The sequence below is a fragment of the Chanodichthys erythropterus genome, chromosome 8, assembly GCF_024489055.1.
Source record: "Chanodichthys erythropterus isolate Z2021 chromosome 8, ASM2448905v1, whole genome shotgun sequence".
Taxonomy (NCBI): Eukaryota; Metazoa; Chordata; class Actinopteri; order Cypriniformes; family Xenocyprididae; genus Chanodichthys; species Chanodichthys erythropterus.
In genome coordinates, this window is record NC_090228.1 from 39551165 (window position 1) to 39567122 (window position 15958).

Sequence of the window (15958 nt, forward strand, 5' to 3'; positions counted from 1 at the left end):
ATTTTTTTTTCCCTCTGAAGTTGCGTTCATGTTGTCAGACCATATTGATGATTGAAATGCAGAAAAATTATCCTGATCTTCAGCTTGTGGATGAACTGATGATGCTTTCACAGCGCAGACAAGAATCATTTGTGATCAACTACCTAATGCTGAGATCTCTAAGAAATGGCCAGCTTTAATTACTGAGTGACATATACTAATTTACATTAGACCTAATTACTGTCTGTTTCTTTTGATTAGGACAGAATTCAGGACCTTTTGCTGATTTTTTTTTTTTTTTTTCCTTGATGGACTTAATACACTTGAGGAGTGTCTTTACAGCACTCAAAATGACTTTGGGGTGCCTTGACAAAGATGTGAGTGGAGATGCTATAAGAACAAGCATGGCTTTATTATTGTTTGCTATTCAATTTAGCATTAAAAGTGCTGACTAATACAGGATGCATCAATGATGATGTGCAGGTAATCACAACCACAAAAATCAGGTTATCTTCTAATCATTGCTCATCTGCTATGAAATCAAAAACTGATAGGAGCGAGTGTTGTGGGAGTTGAACGAGGCCGCTGGAGCGATTGTGCAACACACGCCTCACGAGGAGCTGAACTTTTATTATGACACAACCGCTGGCGGCGCTTACGCTTTTCTGGTCATGAGTATGAGGTAACGCAGCTCTGTTTATCATATTAGATACATTTGAGAGTGTTGAAAATGATGTTATAACTTTACTCTGTGCGTTCGCTCGGCGGCTGCTGTGAGACACTGTTACATACTGCATTAAGATAGATCAATTTTAGAATATCATATTAAATATTGGATGTCTTGTGTTGATAAATGGCATGGAAATAATTTTAAAACATATTGTATGATGGAGAAAATGCTGTATTACTGTTACTAAAAATAAAGCTGCATCTGATTATGCTATGTTAGCTACTTCACAAAATAGTGCTTTTCTTTGAGGCATGGTAAAGCATGGTACTCGCAAAAAATCAGGAAATTAGATTTAAACAATAAGACTAAACTTGTTGAGCTATTAGGGGTGTGACGAGACGGGTATCTGACGAGACGAGACGAGACGAGAGATTGAGTTCACGAGACGAGACAAGATTTTTACACACTATTTTTAAGAAATCCTCAATGGCGAAATACATGAGTAGAAAAAATATTCTGCAGCTGTATTTGAAATGTTTTAACTAATCATCTTATAATGAATGTCATTTCATTTCTACTTTCTGAGTATGAATTATCATATGCAGAAAAAAGACAACAATACTCAAGTACTGTAAAAGGTTTTGCCACAAACTCAACTGACTGGCTTCTCTCCTGTATGATTTCAGTCTCTTCAGACCTTACTGTACATGATTTATGAGCTTCTACAACTTTTGACCTCCTAACTGAACTCCTTTCCACAAACGGATCATAGAAATAAAAACAGTATAAATAAAAATGGTAACACTTTACAGTAAGTGTCACGGTGCACATAAAAAAACAAGAAGATAGGATCCAATTGCAGCGGTTGTTTATTGGGGAATCCAGAAACATATATCCAAAGCCAGGCAAGGGGTCAAAATCCAGAATCCCAGTCCATAAAACAAAAAGCCAGAGAAACAAAGAGCACGTAACAAAAAACAACGAACCACAACCAGGGACAGACACAACTGAGATTAAATAGACAAACACTAATTAACAAACACAAAACAGCTGGGTGCAATGATGAATGGTAATTAGTCCAGGGAGTGTATATGGGAAATGTAGTTCATGAAATGAGTGAAACAATGAGTCCGGGAAGGAGTGCCCTCTAGAGGCTGAAGGCACTCTCACAGGTGATCGTGACATTACCCCCCCTCAAAGGAGCGGCTACCAGACGCTCCACCAGACAAAAAACAAAAACACAAAAAAAAACTCAGGAGGGAGGTGGACAGGAGGAGGATCAGGGGGAGGGATGGTGGGCCAGATCCAGGGTGCCCAACTGATAGCCAGGGTGGTGCTGGAGGAACTAACCAGGCTGGTTCCAGTGGTTCTGGAGTCCTGGCTGATTGCCAGGGTGGTGGCGGAGGAACTGACCAGGCTGGTTCCAACGGTTCTGAAATCCTGGCTGATTGCCAGGGTGGTGGCGGAGGAACTGACCAGGCTGGTTCCAACGGTTCAGACGGCCTGGGCAGTGGCGGCAGGGCAGAAAGCCTGGGCGGCGGCGATAGGGCAGAAGGCTTGGATGATGGCGGCAGGACAGAAGATCTGGGCGGCGGCGGCAGGGCAGAAGATCTGGGCGGCGGCGGCAGGGCAGAAGGCTTGGACGGCGGCAGCAGGGCAGAAGGCTTGGACGATGGCGACAGGGCTGGCCAAGGGTGCTTCGTGGCCGTATCAGGGAGAGCGGAGTACTCAGGGACGACAGCGGGTTCAGACTGGAGCTGCTCTGGGACGGCAACTTGTTCAGACTGGAGCTGCTCAGGGACGGCAGCGTGCTCAGACTGGGGCTGCTCTGGGACGGCAGCGTGCTCAGACTGGGGCTGCTCTGGGACGGCAGCGTGCTCAGACTGGGGCTGCTCTGGGACGGCAGCGTGCTCAGACTGGGGCTGCTCTGGGACGGCAGCGTGCTCAGACTGGGGCTGCTCTGGGACGGCAGCGTGCTCAGACTGGGGCTGCTCTGGGACGGCAGCGTGCTCAGACTGGGGCTGCTCTGGGACGGCAGCGTGCTCAGACTGGGGCTGCTCTGGGACGGCAGCGTGCTCAGACTGGGGCTGCTCTGGGACGGCAGCGTGCTCAGACTGGGGCTGCTCTGGGACGGCAGCGTGCTCAGACTGGGGCTGCTCTGGGACGGCAGCGTGCTCAGACTGGGGCTGCTCTGGGACGGCAGCGTGCTCAGACTGGGGCTGCTCTGGGACGGCAGCGTGCTCAGACTGGGGCTGCTCTGGGACGGCAGCGTGCTCAGACTGGGGCTGCTCTGGGACGGCAGCGTGCTCAGACTGGGGCTGCTCTGGGACGGCAGCGTGCTCAGACTGGGGCTGCTCTGGGACGGCAGCGTGCTCAGACTGGGGCTGCTCTGGGACGGCAGCGTGCTCAGACTGGGGCTGCTCTGGGACGGCAGCGTGCTCAGACTGGGGCTGCTCTGGGACGGCAGCGTGCTCAGACTGGGGCTGCTCTGGGACGGCAGCGTGCTCAGACTGGGGCTGCTCTGGGACGGCAGCGTGCTCAGACTGGGGCTGCTCTGGGACGGCAGCGTGCTCAGACTGGGGCTGCTCTGGGACGGCAGCGTGCTCAGACTGGGGCTGCTCTGGGACGGCAGCGTGCTCAGACTGGGGCTGCTCTGGGACGGCAGCGTGCTCAGACTGGGGCTGCTCTGGGACGGCAGCGTGCTCAGACTGGGGCTGCTCTGGGACGGCAGCGTGCTCAGACTGGGGCTGCGGCGCCGGCAGGGCAAGGCGCTTGGAGAAACAAAGAACAACCTCTAGAGTGGCCTCCAGGCCTTGTAGGATGGAGGAAGCCCTTCTCCTCCTCCTCTGCTTATGAGGGTGAGGCGGTGGCACACCCAAAATGAACTCACTAGCTGGAGCGGCCTCTGTAGTAGACCCACTGGCTGGAGCGGACTCACTGGCTGGAGCGGACTCACTGGCTGGAGCGGACTCACTGGCTGGAGCGGACTCACTGGCTGGAGCGGACTCACTGGCTGGAGCGGACTCACTGGCTGGAGCCTTCCTCCTCCGTTTCCTTCTCTTCCGTGTGGGAAGCGAAGATTCAGCGCCCACCTCCTCAGTGATCTCAAGAACGGACTCACGAGCTGGAACGGACTTACTGACTGGAGCGGGCTCTGAAGTAGACTCACTGACTGGAGCGGGCTCTGAAGTGGACTCACTGACTGGAGCGGGCTCTGAAGATGACTCACTCACTGGAACGGGCTCTGAAGTGGACTCACTAACTGGAGCGGGCTCTGAAGTGGACTCACTAACTGGAGCGGACTCACTGACTGGAGCGGGCTCTGAAGTAGACTCACTGACAGGAACGGGCTCTGAAGTGGACTCACTGACTGGAACGGGCTCTGACGTGGACTCACTAACTGGAGCGGGCTCTGAAGTGGACTCACTGACTGGAACAGGCTCTGAAGTGGACTCACTGACTGGAACGGGCTCTGAAGTAGACTCACTGACTGGAACGGGCTCTGGAGTGGATTCACTGACTGGAGCGGGCTCTGGAGTGGACTTACTGACTGGAGAGGACTCACTGACTGGAGCGGGCTCTGAAGTAGACTCACTGACTGGAACGGGCTCTGAAGTGGACTCACTGACTGGAACGGGCTCTGACGTGGACTCACTAACTGGAGCGGGCTCTGAAGTGGACTCACTAACTGGAACAGGCTCTGAAGTGGACTCACTAACTGGAACAGGCTCTGAAGTGGACTCACTGACTGGAACGGGCTCTGGACTGGACTCACTGGCTGGAGCGGGCTCTGGACTGGACTCACTGGCTGGAGCGGGCTCTGGACTGGACTCACTGGCTGGAGCGGGCTCTGGACTGGACTCACTGGCTGGAGCGGGCTCTGGACTGGACTCACTGGCTGGAGCGGGCTCTGGACTGGACTCACTGGCTGGAGCGGGCTCTGGACTGGACTCACTGGCTGGAGCGGGCTCTGGACTGGACTCACTGGCTGGAGCGGGCTCTGGACTGGACTCACTGGCTGGAGCGGGCTCTGGAGTGGACTCACTGGCTGGAGCGGGCTCTGGAGTGGACTCACTGGCTGGAGCGGGCTCTGGAGTGGACTCACTGGCTGGAGCGGGCTCTGGAGTGGACTCACTGGCTGGAGCGGGCTCTGGAGTGGACTCACTGGCTGGAGCGGGCTCTGGAGTGGACTCACTGGCTGGAGCGGGCTCTGGAGTGGACTCACTGGCTGGAGCGGGCTCTGGAGTGGACTCACTGGCTGGAGCGGGCTCTGGAGTGGACTCACTGGCTGGAGCGGGCTCTGGAGTGGACTCACTGGCTGGAGCGGGCTCTGGAGTGGACTCACTGGCTGGAGCGGGCTCTGGAGTGGACTCACTGGCTGGAGCGGGCTCTGGAGTGGACTCACTGGCTGGAGCGGGCTCTGAAGTGGACTCACTGACTGGAACGGGTTCACTAGCTGGAGACTTCTTCCTTCTCCTCCTCCTCCTCCCTTTACCGGGGTGAAGCTGAGGCTCAGTGCCCACCTCCTCAATGCCTTCTGAAACGGAATCATGGGCTGGAGCATGCAAACTGCCTGGCTGACTCAGTGAGGTCCATTCCCTCCGACGGCGAAGATATGTGGCGAACCTCCAGAAATCTAAACTCCGTAGCCCCTCCATCTCACATTGAGGCAGAGGATCGTCGAGACAGCAATTAAAAGTATCCTTCAGCGCCGCGTCGTTGTATCTCAGCCCCACCGCCATCGTCCAAAAGACCTTGGCGAAGCATCCTACCTCTTCTCCCTCCTGGCGTAGAGCCATCACTGCCCCAAGCAGAGCCACACGCTCCCTGCAAGTGGCTGACGGAATAGTCCTCATGCTGCTGGATCCTTATAATGTTGGTTCGTTCTGTCACGGTGCACATAAAAAAACAAGAAGATAGGATCCAATTGCAGCGGTTGTTTATTGGGGAATCCTGAAACATATATCCAAAGCCAGGCAAGGGGTCAAAATCCAGAATCCCAGTCCATAAAACAAAAAGCCAGAGAAACAAAGAGCACGTAACAAAAAACAACGAACCACAACCAGGGACAGACACAACTGAGATTAAATAGACAAACACTAATTAACAAACACAAAACAGCTGGGTGCAATGATGAATGGTAATTAGTCCAGGGAGTGTATATGGGAAATGTAGTTCATGAAATGAGTGAAACAATGAGTCCGGGAAGGAGTGCCCTCTAGAGGCTGAAGGCACTCTCACAGGTGATCGTGACAGTAAGGGCTCATTTATTAACATTAATGTATTAACCAACATCAACTAACAATGAGCAATATATTTGCTACAGTATTTATTAATCTTTGTTTATGTTAGTTAATAAAAATAGTCATTCATTGTTAGTTCATGATAGTTCACAGTGCATTAACTAATGAAACCTTACTGTTTGTGCTTAATAAGATTAAGAGAAAACTGTTATTCATTTTTTATGGTAACACTTTACAATAAGTGCAACCATAATCACACTCTCTCAATATTCAAAGTGCAAATAATACCAAATTTTTCTCTGATACAGAGCTAAGAGATGGTTACAACTACACTGCCCATCCTAAAATAGCTTTCATATCGAGAGATATTTGCATTCATCAGGGAGAAATCGCGTTTGAATGCGCGCTCGCGCGTAACTTTTTAAATGGGTGATTCTTCAATTGGGGGCTATTTTGCCATCTTAAATTTTGATGAATGAAATTTGGTTGAATTTTGTTAGAATTTTGTCATGACAATGTTTACATGCTTTGATGTAAAGATATAATAATGGCCATGACTGAGCTTAAATATAATTTGAGTATTTTATATCTATTTGCCAACTGGCACTGCAAAACGTCATTACCATCACAACATCAAAAAGTATCATAATGCAAAGAATGTATCAAGGAGATCATTTAAACTCATTTATCTTGTAAACATTGTTAACCTTCAACAATACGTATAAAAAACAAAATGTTTCCATTCAGCGAATTACATATATTTTATTGTTCTTACCATCAAAATGTGTTTTTCTGTGTTCATCAAAGCACACTTTTGTTTAATTTCTGGAAAATTAATTTGAGATGTTTTTTCTTTGAATAGGTGGATGAGTATTTCATTAGGCTTTTCATGTAGCACCTCAAGATTGAACATAAAACAGTTTTAAAGGTATGTTTTCTGTAAATTAAGCAACGTGGCGGTAATGACATACTGTTCTGGTAATGATGTAGTGTTTTGGTAATGACATAAATGAAAAGTGCACTGATACATAAAGCAAATTTAAAGGATTAAATAATGACTTCTGGTGAGTGTTGTTGAAAGAAATGGACAGATGTGAGGAGATATATATAAATATGACACAACCATCAACTTGAACATGTTTATTTCAATCATGAAGAAACCATACAATATTTTCTAGAGAATCAGTTGTCACAATGGGATAAAACAGCATAAAAATATCCTTCAGAAACATATCATAACTATGACTAGTACCATTAGGTGAAATAAAGTTTTTAACATAAAAGTTTAACATGAAAGTTTTAAACAGAAAACAGAAAAGTTTTCAAACTCATAAAAGTTGCATTGGGTTAAAACTAACAATGCATATAATGAAATGTGTTTGCTTTCAAACATGTATTTGAACATTCAAAATGTGAATTAGAGATGATAAAGGGAGATGGATGGGATGTGGAGAGAACACAATACTGGGCCCTAGTTTCAATGACAGGCATAGTGTAGTCACTCAATGAGCAATGTGTCCTGAAGATTAACTCTAGCCATGCCATTGTGTGTCATGTGGGGGTATTGTGGTGACCCAATGTTTTTGCTTAGGATCTTGCTCATGGTATTAAAATTTTTTCTATAATCTCTAGACCTTTCAGCTGATTTCTTGGGAGCCATTCTGGTTAAAAAATAAGAAAAAATAGTTTTAGGAAGTAAGGCATCTCATTTAAGTTTCATTGTAAAATAACACTATTATGCTTCTTTAACTTAATTTATAAACACATAATATGATATAGATAGTGACACAGAACATGTCATTACCACCATCACTTGTCATTACCATCACAAGTTGTGTGTTGGTAATGACGTGTTGCAGTAATGACATTTTTTTTTTTTTTTTCAGGAAAAAAAGATGCTAGGTCATGGATTTGCTAACATCACTCAACAGCTAGTACAAAAAGAACTTTAAATACACATAAATCATGTGAATATATACATATATTTATCACAATATTGCTGCTACAGCATTTATGGTAATGATGATGCTGAATAAGTCTACTCCATGATCAGAAGGAATTCATGATTAAATTACTTACTTTTTCAGACATCAAATGTCACTGTTCTTCCATGGCTGACATGTGCTCCCCTGCTGGTCTTCATTTCCATGGTTATGGCATAAACAAGTCTTACCCTCAAAAAAATCCTTGTTGTAATCATAGACTGTCGCGGTAATGACAGTATTGTTGTGGACAATACTAAATTGTTAAAAATATTCACAAATTGCACAGATATGAACCCAAATTATGCATCAAGTGCCTTTATAAGTTACTGTTTAAACATATATTGTGATTTTTTTAATGAACTGATAACATTTTATCACATTTTCAGAGCAGACAAGTTTTAAAGTCTGGGTTGGGGACAAGGCTTGAGTAGCCAAATATTAGTGATGAAAACATTTTTAAAAATGGAAATCATACTGATTTTAGTGTATAACATTTTTTGGTGGTGAAATAACTAAACTATTTATTTTATAATATAGTATTTTAATGTATAATCTGGGGACATAAAAGTTCCCCTAATTGAAGAATCACCCAAATATGGAGCGCCGTTATCAAGCTGGATTAAATGTTTTTTATTTAAATACAAAGCAAAATGACAGTGGAGGCGTAATGTAAACGAAGCGGTGGCATATTCTTTCCTAATCATCCTAACCACTCTGTCATGGCAACATCACGAGACTACTTTTCGCCTCGACGAGAAATCTCGTCACATATTAGTCTCGCACGAGATCTCGTCACACCCCTATGAGCTATATAACAATAATTCGTTTTCTGTGTATAAATATATCAAAACAGTTGTTCCCTTGTCTATTAAAACTTGTAATATATTAAAGCGTCTTTAGTGTTTCCATGGTTTCTACAAAATAAAACCGGAAACCGAGGGTAACGCGTGTATGACGCAATTGACAGGCGACTCCTCACATGTCCCAGAGCCTTGGTTAAAATTGCAATTTATCCAATAATTGGAAACATTTGGGATATTGTAAGTACTCAAGTGAACAAAATATATAAAACTGGCCTAGGGGTTTTTGGATATTTTACTGCAAAAATCTTACATATTGCACCTATAATAGCAATCCAGTTCTGCATGAGGCGAGTGATTGCAGAGTTCAGGCCAGGGAGAGCGATTTGGTCATAACTATGCACAATCCAACGGAACTCAACGTCACATTCTTCAATGTGTTGACGTAATTTAAACTGAAACAGGAAGACAAGGCGTTATTTCGAACAGCCCGCTCCTTTTTTTTAAATAGCAAAAATTACATGTATTTCTTTTTTTAACATTTAAACTTAGATCACATTATTATATTATACTTTGACTTTATGAATACACATAAATGACAGCTTAATGATTTTTTTTTTTTTTTTTTTTTACATTTATTTAAAGACAGCATGTACCCATTTTTTGTCACTGTTGTTAGCTTACTTCTCTGGCATTTTTAAACATTTTTATGAAATATTATTTCTCAAATTTTTCAGCACATGCAGTCAGAGTTACAGAAAAATAATGATAATGCTAAAAATAAGGAGATTGTGTTTTTTTATTTTATCATGTTTGTTAAAAAGTGTGATTGAATGATGATAATTCAATTTCGCAACCATGTATTTGCTATAACAATGAAAATATTTGAAAAACGGTTATAAAAAAGTAATGATGCAATCCTTTACATCTTAATTCTTGAGTGTAGCAGAATTCAATGGACGTAAAATTATTACCATGTCACATATGACACATTTTATTTAATGTGACAGACAAAAAACAGTAACACCAGTGACAAAATGAATCACCAGTAACGCTTAATACCAAAGATCCTTATTCTTCAACTAGAATTAAGTAGATTGGACTAAATTTTTACATTTGGTATACAATCAAAGACTATCATTGACACTTAGTGAAAGCAGTCAGTAAAAGATCATAAACAACATTTTAAAACTGTCTGTAAAATACGCTGTCTGTAAAGTCGCTGCACTGAATTTAGCCATATCTGCCCAAAGGAGGATTAACAATGAGAAAGAAAAGTTATAATCATGTAATATTAGTGCTATTTTATGCAAAAGAACTAAATGAAAAGCTTTAAATAAAGTTTATCTATAAAAAGGTAACACCAGTGACAATTTTCATGAAAAATGCATTTTACAAAATGGCTGCTGCAAGGTGTCAACCCACATGTTGTCAATCATGATATATTCAATCATGATGTATTCTAGTTTTTTATAATTCCCTAGCAATAAAGTAGGTCACACCAGTGACTTCAACTAAAAGCTTCATATGAAATTGTGATTTTCTAATTAAAATTTCTGATAACTGAAAAGAGATAGATGACTTTCCATTGGCCTTTCTTCATTGATCTTCAGGAAATAGGAAGAAGGAAGTCAAGTGATGTCATCAGTGTGATTTGTTAATTCAAAATAAGAGATTTTTGTTAAAGGTAACACCAGTGACACAACACCAGGGGACAACTACATTCATTATATATTTTATAATATTTATTTGGCAATTGTTTTTTTTATGACATTTGTATTATATATTTGATAGTTATGTATACATTATTGTATTTGAAATGGTAGAAAACCCTGTTTCTGAGCTCAAAATAAAGCCCTTTCCCTCTGTACATGACTGAGGGGACAGGCACTTCTGTGGTGTTTGGAATTATTATAATTAATTAAAAAACAAATATTGCCACATTGATGGCTCAAGAAGGTTTAATTGTTCAAATAACATATTGTTTCATATTAAAATATAAAAAAACTTGTAATCCTAAAGTGTTTTTCAAGTGTAATATTTCTGTAAAGTCTAGGAACAGAAAAGTGGACGTTTCTGTAGAATGACCCATTGACTGATGAAACGTGAAGACAATGAACACACCAATAATGGGTTTGTGTGTTTTTTTAAGCCATCTCAAGGTATTTAGTGACAAAGTATATGAATAATGCAGTTCTAATTGACAAACATTTTTAATGTTTTGAAAGAAGACTCTTATGCTCGTTAAGGCTGCATTTATTTAATCAAAAATACTGTAAAACAGAAATATTGCGAAATATTATTACAAATTAAAATAGCTGTCTAAGTGAATAGCTTCTATTAAATAGTAATAGCTTCTATTTAATAGCTTCTATTTCAAATTAAAATAGCTTCTAAGTGAATATACATATAGTAAAGTGTAATTTATTCCTGTGATCAAAGCTGAATTTTCAGCATCATTACTCCAGTCTTCAGTGTCACATGATCCTTCAGAAATCATTCTAATATGATGATTTGCTGCTCAAGAAACATTTCTGATTATTATCAATGTTGAAAACGGTTGCTTAAAATTGTTGTGAAAACCATGATACATTTAATTTTTCTCGATTCTTTGATGAATAGAAAGTTCAGAATTTATTTGCATTTTTGTCACTGTCACTTTTAATAAATTAAATGCATCCTTGATGAATAATTTCTCTGTTTTTTTATCTTACCACAAATGTTTGAATGGTATGGTTTCCACAAAAATATGAAACAACAACTATTTTCAATCATAATAATCAGAAATGTTTCTTGAATCATCATATTAGAATGATTTCTGAAGGATCATGTGACACTGAAGACTGAATTAATGATGCTGAAAATTCAGCTTTGATCACAGGAATAAATTACACTTTACTATATATTCACATAGAAAACAGCTATTTTAAATCGTAATACCATTTCGCAATATTACTGTTTTTACTGCATTTTTTGATTAAATAGATCACTAAAAACTTTTTTTTTTTTAATTAATAATCAAACAAGAAATGCCTATTCTTTCATTTGTGTGTGTGTGTGTGTGTGTGTGTGTGAGAGAGAGAGAGAGAGAGAGAGAGAGAGAGAGAGAGAGATTAGGCTTAATTTTTTCCCTGTGTTTGTTAATATATGTTTACATTACATTTCACTGTTATGGTAGAGGACTGGATCCACAAACCAGTATATGGTAATTTAGTTAATAATAATTTATTTGACTCGATTACATCCACAACCATTACTTGTGCAGCTGCACTGATTTATAACAGGTGCTGAATTTACACACCACATGATCACACAACTATTACATGCTTTCAGGGCATAAAATACCTACTGCCCCTTTAAATGCTGTTTGGTGTCTTTTCAGACTCCTCCTCAGATGACAGGTAAAAGTGAAACGATTAAATCAGGAACCATTTCAAATTATGAGAGGAGATAAAAAATGGTAAGTATCGCAATTTATGCTTCACTGAATCCTTAAATTGTCTGAAACAAAAACCAAAACAATTCTGCATTTAAAAGGTAATATTGGAGACAGCAGTGAGGAAGTGAACATCAGCAGCTCTACACAGGTGAGTACTGGACTCCGCAATCAAACTTCATTAACAAACCAAAACTCACAAGACATTAATTAGCCTTTAGAACCATCAAGATGTCTAATAACAGTTAGTAATTGATACTTCAAACAGCTGCGTTTGAAATAATGGCAGCAGTCTCTGATATGATTTGATGAGCACATTAACTCCAGACACTAAAACCACAGCAGAGTTCTACTGGTTTTACCTGAATAGCCGGTATGTGTGTGTTCAGTTCCTTTGCAGGAACAAAGTTTCGTCATGGACAGTCTCTCTGGGGAAATTGACATAAAGACAAAGAAAAGGTGAGAGAATATGAAGAATTTGTTTTATATTTATGGCTCCTCCAATTCACTTCAGTCCAGGAGACTCTAGTGCTGATGTGAGGTGAGGACACAACAAACATAGGTATTATCAGTGATACACAAAAACATCTTACCCAAAATAGTTTGATAATAGAGTATAGAAAATATTCTTGAGTAACGACTCCAGTAATATTGAAATTGTCCTTGATGGATTAATCCATAAAACTCACATTTGGCTTGTGACATTTGAAGCGAGGTGTCGGAGCTTGTGTCGAGCATAAATGGGCGTGCCAGATGAAGCCTTGATTCGAGGCTTGTGTTGTTAACGTTGAAATCACATGGCCAATGACAAACGAAGCCTCACTTTCTGTCCAATCATGTGCACGATTCACTTTGCGTGTCGGAATGTTCGAAACCCCATATCTTATTTTACGAGTAAAGGTACGTCACACTGCACTTTTCGTCACTTTTTATTCATACGCATGCGAATGCATCAGACCAGAAATGAAAGCTTGCAACAGTATAAGCATGTCCTATCGGGTAATCAAAAGTTCCACACACACTTGCAATTTTCATGCCCACTTGAACACTTGTGTATAAAGGAAATACGTCATGTAAGTAGACAAGTGGTCAAGTGGAAAGACTGCAAGTGTGGGTATTTGGACAGGGCAGCAGGAAGTGCTCACCCTGTGGTCTGTGTGGGTCCTAACGCCCCACTATAGTAATCGTAATTTTAATGATAATTGTAGTAACTTAATTTAATTACAGTTACTTCTGATGTAATTAAACTAAATACTGAGTTTAGAATGTAGAACAATTATATATAATACAATAGTGGATTTAACATCAGTCTAATGTTAAATCCACTATTGTGGAAATCCACAGTCATAGTCTAATGTTAAAATGCACGTTTTTATGTATTCTTCTCTCTTTAAATACCTTGGTAAGTTAATAGTAATGGAAACACTTTAGTTTAGGTCCAGTTCTCACTATTAAGTATTTGGTTATTAGCATGAACATTAATATGATATTGGCTGTTTATTAGTACTTATTAAGCACATATTAATGACTTATTCTGCAAGATCATATTCTACATCCTTAATCCCACTAATACCTACCCAATACTTAAACTTAACAACTACTTTACTTAGTATTAATAAGCAGCAATCCGGAGTTTATTGAGGCAAAAGCCCTAGTTAATAGTGAGAATTGGACCCTAAACTAAAGTGTGACCATAATAATTTATGTTATTATATTATTTATTTGAAAGAATTAATAGAGCCGTTTCATGTCTATTCTTGAACTCATCGAGGTTGATATAGGACTTAGAAAGTAATTAGTTATAAGTAATTAAATATGTTTTGGAGAGAGTAATTTGAACAGTAAAGTAATTACACTGTTGAAGATGTAACTAGTAATTAATTACTTTTTAAAGTAACTTACCCAACACTGATGGGGACACTATACTGTCAAAAAGCACCGTCCTTTAGATGAGGTGTTAAACCGAGGTCCTGACTCTCTGTGTTCGTTAAAAATCCCAGGATGTCTTTCGAAAAGAGTAAGGGTGTAATTCCGTCATCCTAGCCAGATTTGCCCATTGGACTCTGTTCATCAAGGCCTCCTAATCATCCCCATATACTGATTGGCTTCATCACTCTGTCTCCTCTCCACTAGGGATGGGCGATACCACTTATTTTATTTTCGATACGATACCGATACTTTCAAGGCCAACATCGCCGATATCGATACTGATACGATACCTCTAATATGAAATTATAAATTTAAACATTTAAATTATAGAGTACAATGGTTTATGATACCCACTTAACATTATATTTGATAGGCATTTTAACATTCAATTTGCCTTAATTGCAGTTTATTAGATTATATTTTTGTTTACATATGGTGAAAACATATGGAAAATGTACAAATAAGCCTACTATATGCCTAGCTGAACTATGGTCACTGTAGTAATGGTTCATTTTCATAAGCTGCCAGAGACAGGCTGTTGCACCCATAAAATGAAACATTTGTATTCTGACAGAACATCAATATGAACTTTTAACGTTCGGTTTAAATAAATGTAATTGCACAAACTATAGGCAACTATTTCATTTGTTTATTGTGAAATAACTAATAATAATAATAATAATAATAATAATATATTTTTCTGTCTTCTGTTAAGCATTGTTCTAAACCATCAATGGTTTCTTACGATACTAAAGGCAGCCCTGTTTGAATGTAGTGTCGGCAGTGAGCGAACACTCTCTGTGATTGATTGGTTCTGACTTGCAGCATTTGCGTGGTCAGATGAGCAGGAAAATACTTCTTCTACAAATTATTCGCTAACATAGGTTATTTGTCCAATTCAGTGCATATTGTATGCATTAAATTTATTGTTAAATAAACAAAATAACTGGTAAAAAAACACCTTAGTATTGATATTTTAATTTGAGTATCGATACTTTCAATACTCTACATCAGTATCGATATATCGATACTTCATATCGATCTGCCCATCCCTACTCTCCACTAATAAGCTGGTGTGTGGTGGGCGTTCTGGTGCAATATGGCTGCCGTCGCATCATTCAGGTGGATGCTGCACATTGGTGGTGGCTGAGGACTTTCCCCCTTCAATATGTAAAGCGCTTTGAGTGCCCAGAAAAGCGCTATATAAATGTAACAAATTATTATTTTTAAAACTAAATCAGAGTTTGACTCGTGCATTAACAGATCATAAATATATAACCCTAGTTTTATGATGTTTTTTAATTGCTGCTGTGTTTTAGTTTGATTGATGGAGAATCTCCTAAACCCAGCTGTGTGTCTATGAAGAGCGCTGCATCAATGGCTCCTCCAATTCACTTCAGTTCAGGAGACTCTAGTGCTGATGTGAGGTGAGGACGGTCTCATTGTCTAAAGGATTAAAACAGTCTATTAAATCTGTATTTTAAATCGGTCAAACATTGTGTTTTACTGAAACAGTTCTCAGTGTGCATAAGTTAATGGAAATGGACAAACGAAAGTGATGTGGCGAAGTAAACGCATAAGAATAAATCACTCAAGACTCAGCATTGTAATTAATGCTGTATACTGAACCCTTGCTATGAAAACTAAATCAGAGTTTGCATGGTTGGACTTGTATGTGCATTAACAGATCATAAAGGTCATAACCCTAGTTTTGATGTTTCAAGTTTTATAATTTTTATTTAATTGCTGCTGTGTTTTAGTTTGATTGATGGAGAATCTCCTGAACCCAGTTGTGTGTCTATGAAGAGTGATGCATCAATGGCTCCTCCAATTCACTTCAGTCCAGGAGACTCTAGTGCTGATGTGAGGTGAGGACGGTCTCGTAGTTATTTGATTATTTAATTATGTATTTTTAC

General features: G+C 40.5%; 1 pseudogene; it reads left to right on the top strand.

The window, feature by feature from the left end:
- Positions 1-1940: 1940 nt before the first annotated feature.
- LOC137025238 (NLR family CARD domain-containing protein 3-like) overlaps positions 1941-15958 on the top strand; it is a 47229-nt pseudogene continuing 33211 nt past the window's right edge.